Source organism: Gossypium hirsutum, chromosome A06 (assembly GCF_007990345.1).
Source record: "Gossypium hirsutum isolate 1008001.06 chromosome A06, Gossypium_hirsutum_v2.1, whole genome shotgun sequence".
In the NCBI taxonomy this organism is placed as follows: Eukaryota; Viridiplantae; Streptophyta; class Magnoliopsida; order Malvales; family Malvaceae; genus Gossypium; species Gossypium hirsutum.
Window position 1 is genome coordinate 26,958,378 of NC_053429.1, and position 6,052 is coordinate 26,964,429.

The 6,052-nt window shown below is 37.2% G+C and overlaps 1 non-coding gene across 1 annotated transcript; it reads left to right on the forward strand.

The window, feature by feature from the left end:
- The first annotated feature begins 4,974 nt into the window (after positions 1-4,974).
- Positions 4,975-5,081, forward strand: LOC121231022 (small nucleolar RNA R71). Its single transcript, XR_005929091.1, has one exon. It is a non-coding gene; the product is annotated as a small nucleolar RNA R71 (small nucleolar RNA).
- Positions 5,082-6,052: the final 971 nt, after the last annotated feature.

The following is a 6,052-nucleotide window of genomic DNA, read 5'->3' on the forward strand; positions in this document are numbered from 1 at the left end:
TCTCATATCATGTTTAGGATAAATTTTGATTGATTTAAGACTTTTATTGATATATCTTGAATTAAAACATAGGCATTTATGCATTGATTGTTTAAACTTTAAGACATTAGAGAATCAAGCATGATAAGATGATTTTTAAAAATTTAAATTTTTTGGTTGTTTCCCCAAGTCTAGGTATTATCTTAAATTGGAATTTACAAGTTTTAAACATCAAAAAGCCATAATTTTTGTGAGATTTTTGAGCCTTTTGAGCATCTATTAATTTTTTTATGCTCACTTTTATTATTGCTTTGAGTGCATCAGTATTTAATTGTTATTCTAGAACTTGCTTGATTATGCATGTCAAAACCACGCCATTTGATTTGATATGTCAAAATGAGAAAGGCACTTAGATTTAACCCACTCACTCCACAAAATCATACCTTGACGATTAACCCCTGGTAAACCCCCTTGAGCCTAACAAGCCATTTCTTGTATTACCCTTAATATTAACCCTTAACCCATTATTGTTGAAATCCTATAAATTAAATTTGATCCCTATTTTTGTCAAGATTTGAATTGAAATAGTTGCTCAGCTATGTCTTGTTCTTAATAGTTAGTCTATGTTATTTAACTTGTTCTTAAATAATAATAATAATAATAATAATAAACTATGTATACACATTAGTAATAATCTTTTATTTTTGAGCTAAAGTATTTAAATTCCATATTCTGAGAAGAAGCTCTGTTGTACGCAAGTGATGATTAAATCTTTTTCTAGTTAAGTGATCTTTCAATTCAATCTCGATTCTAACCGTTTCTTTCAGCTTGTGACCACACCCCTAACCAAAGCCACGTTACAATCCTCTAAAGACCTTTTGATTGATGTATTATCTCAATTTATAGTGGTGGAGATGTGATTTTCATGCAAGCCTTTGGTAATAACTTTTCATATTGACTGATGAGTGCTACTTTCATTATCCTTAAACACTTTGAGTGATTTGAGTGAATTGAGTGAATCTTTAATGAGGATGTTAAATTCCGTGAGATTTTGAATCGAGGTAACCACTTAGATAAGGGAAGATGCCTAAGTTTTGCATGATTAAATACTCAACTTGGAATGTTTGAAACTTTGATGTTCTTTTAGTTGAATTCTCAATGTATGATTACCTGTGGATTATTTTGAGATATCTTCAATAGAGATTATAAGTTGAGAAGAATTTATTTTGATTATGAGTTGAGGATTTTGCTTGAGGACAAGCAAATGCTTAAGTGTGGGGGTATTTGATAAACCGTAATTTATATATAGTTTTACCCTATGCTTAACGCATTTTATGGATGATTTTTCCTTAGAATTGGTGAATTCGATGCTCCTAATACCTTAATTTCATGTTTTATACTTAGGTGAGCATAGGAGAGCGAAAGGAACGAGAAATGGGCCAAAAACGGAGAAAATAGGCCAATGTACGAAATCAACACGGCCTGGACTTCCTCACATCGGTAGACCACATGACCGTGTCAATTTGGCAGAATTGAAGCACGACTTACACGGGTGTGTCCCTGCCGAGCCCAAGTTGAGTCCAATTCAGAAAAGGATAATTTCGAGGGTTCTTAGGCATTCCAAAGCCTATAAATACACCCTAGAGGAGAAGGAAAAGGACACACTGAGTGAAGGAGGCAGGGAACTACTCAAGGGAAGCCGATTGATCCATCTCAAAAGTCAGATTCACCATCAAGACTGAAGATCTCCCCTCAATTTCCCTCTAGGATTTTTGGATTTTCTTTATGTTTTGTATTCATTATTCTTCTGAGATGTTTTCCTTTTTAGTTATGAACTAAATCCCCTAAATACCTAAGGGGAATGAAACCTAAGACGAATCTTGTTATTATTTTCTGAATTGTATGATAAATATTTAACTTGTTCTTAATTATGTGTTCTTAATTCTTGTTTTCATATTCCAGGATACTGATTCAAGATAAGCTGTTAGTCAAAGGAGGAATAGACCCTGTCTAAGAGTACAATTGTCATAATTAAGCGGAGTTGATTGCACGCCTAGAGATAGGGTGACAAGATTTTGTCGGATTAGGGTGAAACCTAATAAGGGGATCCATAGATCGAGTTAATGTAACCCTAGGGTGTTAATTAACAACCAAAATAAATGTGCCAAATAACCCTATAAGAATAAGTAATGGAGATATCTAAAGAATGAATTTGTGTGGGGTTAATAGCATGAAACTCATAGAAACAATGAATGAATGTAGCCTAATATACTGACTAAGAAAATAAAAAAATTACCAAAACAAAACCTAAAAACATAAATTTATCTACTAGTCTAACTATGGATGTGCACGTAAAATAGGCAAACGGAGCACAAAAATCATGAAAGAAGCAAAATAATTGAAGAAGATTGAGAAAAAAGAGTAAACAAATGCAAGAGGGAGGAGCTTAGGCATCAAAAATGTGGTTGAAGGTGGCGCACGGGCATGGCAGGAGGCCGTGTGAATTTGCAGCAGCTAGGGTTAGGGATTTTGTGTGAAGGAGATGATGAATAGTGAGGGGTATTTATAGATTTTGGGACATATGGCCAGGGGACACACCCGTGTTCCCCAATTTTCGCCCGTGTGATTTGCGAATTTTGAATTTGGGTGCATCTGACATTTGGTCCACGCCCGTGTTCTTTGAGAGTGTGGGTGCACACGGCCGCGTCTGTCTTCGTTCACTTCTCCCACGCCTGTGTATGTAGGCCCACGGTCGTGTTGTTTTGGCAGGTTCGCCCACGGTTGCTTGGCACTGGCGTGTCGCATGCCTGTGTTAATTTGGCAGGTTGCCACGATTTTAAGGCACGGGTGTGCGTTTTGGCAGGTTCACCCACGGCCATGTCGCACGACCGTGGCGATTTATCGTAGCCTGTGTTGGGGAAAATCTTTTCCCTGTTTCCATACGGTCTTAAGCACGCCTGTGTGCCTGGTCGTGTCTGTGTGGTAAACTTGTATTCAAGAGCTCCGTTAGTAAGTTAGGTGTTAAACACTAAATTTAAAGAAGTTAATACAATTAGTGCTCGGGTTGCCTCTCGAGAAGCGCTTATTTATAGTCTAAACTCGACTTTCCTCTCCATTGAATGGTCATGGTGGTTCAAGGAATTTATACTCCTCATCCTTGCTATGAATCTCATCGAAATAAGGTTTTAGGCGGGTATTGTTTACCTTAAAAGTGCCGAATTTGGGATGACTTACCTCGACTGTACCAAATGGGAAAGTGCTAAGTACCGTAAGGGGAATTTCTTCATTTGGTTTGGCAGTGTCAATGTGAGGATCTACGATATCTAATGAAACTTTATCTCCAACCTTAAGTTGATTTGGTGAGGTATTGAGCTCGTTCTGGCGTAGTTTTGGTTTATCGTGTTTTCTCAGTTTAAATGTCAGCCATTCATCTAACTCCTTGATTCGTAACCTTTGTTCTTCATGGGTAGATTCTTTGTTGTGGATTGAACATGGCTCATGTGTGTCCTTCGAACTTATTTCCTGCAAAATAGGTTACACTGTATGATCAGTCTTAGTAGAACAATTTGTACAATCACCTTCAATTTTCGATGTGTTGTTCAGGTTGCGAACTTGAAGGTTGATTGTTTCGTCTCCTACACGAAGTGAGTTCACCTGTGTCAACGTCAATAATTGTTCTAGCAGTTGCTAAAAAGGGCCTTCCCAAAATTAAAGGAATATTACTGTCCTCTTCTATGTCTAAAACAACAAAATCAACTGGGAATATAAATTTGTCAATTTTAACGAGTACGTCTTCAGTGATACCCCTAGGAAATCTGACATTTTTATCTGCTAATTGAATGCTCATCCTAGTTTGTTTTGGTTTCCCTGGACCTAGTTGCTTAAACAATTTGTAAGGCATAACATTGATACTAGACCCTAGATCAGCCAACGCATTATTAACATCTAAACTACCAATTAAACAAGGAATTGTAAAACTCCTTAGATCTTTTAGTTTGTTGGGTAGCTTATTCTGAAGAATGGCTGAGCAAACCGCGTTCAGCTCCACATGCGACCTTTCATCTAACCTTCATTTATTTGCTAGAAGCTCCTTTAAAAATTTGACTGCGTTCGGCATCTACAATTGGGTTATGGCACACGAGGTTTATATTCTATAATTACCAATTTTTGTTTGTTTTGGCCTACCTCATTCTTACCTTCGCTTACCATCGGTTCTGACTTTGGTTTTTCCACTAATCCTTCCTCATCTTGAATGGGAATTGCATTGAGTTGCTTCTTTGGGTTAGATTCAGTTTGCTTTGTAGGCTATCTTGTGGTCGTTCAAAAATCAACTTGGCGAGCTGTCCAATCTGAGTTTCGAGCCCTTGGATTGATGCTTGTTGATTTTTGAGTGCCGTCTCGGTATTCTAAAAATGAGTCTCTGACATTGAGATGAATTTGGTTAGCATCTCCTCAAGGTTCGGCTTCTTTTCTTACTGGTAAGGTGGTTGTTGAAAACCCGGAAGATGTTGTGGCCTTTGATTTCCTTGACCGCCCCACGAGAAACTGGGATGTTTCCTCCAACCTGCATTATAAATGTTACTATATGGGTTATTTTGGGATCTAGAGTTATTGTTACCCATATATTGCACTTGTTCCTCCTTGATGCTAGGGTTGAAGGGTTGATATTCTGTGCATGCTCCTCCTCCATTCAAATCGCACCTCATCACTGAATGTACCTGGGTAGAACCACACAAACAGTCAATCTTTTTATTTAAGACTTCTACTTGGTTAGATAGCATAGTAACTGCATCGAGGTTGAAAACACCGGCTGCTTTCGTCGGCTTTGTTCTCATAACTTGCCATTGATAGTTATTCAGTGACATCTCCTCAATAAATTCGTAAGCTGCCTCAGGTGTCTTATTATTGATAGTTCCTCCAGTGGCTGCATCAATCGTTTGCCAAGTCGAAGGATTCAGGCCGTTATGGAACGTTTGAACCTGTAGCCAAAGCGGTAACCCATGGTGAGGGCACCTTCTCAAAAGGTCATTGTATCTCTCCCATGCATCGTAGAGTGTTTCTAAATCCATCTACACAAAAAAAGAGATATCATTACGTAATTTGGCTATTTTAGCCGGTGGAAAATATTTTAATAAAAATTTTTCAGTCATTTGTTCCCAAGTAGTGATTGACCCTTGTGGTAACAAGTTCAATCATTGTTTAGCCTTATTCCTTAACGAAAAGGGAAACAACCGAAGGTGAATGGCGTCATCAGAAATGCCATTAATTTTAAAGGTATCGTAAAATTCTAGGAAATTTACCGAGTGAGCGTTGGGATCCTTATCCTGCAAACCATTAAACTGAACAAACTGTTGTATCATTTGAATTGTGTTAGGTTTCAGTTCAAAATTATTTGCAGCAATAGCAGGTCTAACTATACTTGACTCAATTCCTATTAAATTAGGTTTAGCATAATCATACATAGTACGCGGAGCAGGATTTTGATTAACAGCAATTGCAGAGGTAGCAAATTTTCTTGGTTTTCAGCCGTCTCCTCAGTTGTGGTTTGAATATCATCCTCTTGCTCGTTCTCTATGTATCTTAAGCTTTGCCTTATTTCTCTTTGGTTTCTGTGAACTGTGCGATCGATCTCACTGTCAAAAAGTAATGGTCCTGACAGGTTTCTTCTAGTCATAAACTATTAGAACCCGCCAGAAAAATGGCAAAAGAAGAATTAGTAATAAAAGTTAGAATAAAATTTAAATTGCAGTCAAAGTAAATGGCTAAAGTAGTAAAAATCATTTGTTCCTAATATCTTAGTTCCCCGGCAACGGCGCCAAAAACTTGATACGTGATATTCGTGACAGGTTTTAGATATTTATAATGAATCATTCTTGAAACTAATTATTATCACGATGAAGGCAAGTGTACCTATCGAACAGTAGTATAGCTTTAGCAAGACTGGATTGTCCAAACCAAAGGAACTAAAAGTACTAGTAATGACTGTTTTTATTATTATCTAGCCTAAGAATAATGGGGTTTGTTTTAACTAACTAATTAACTAAACTAAGAATTCACAGAAAATAGAATTGGG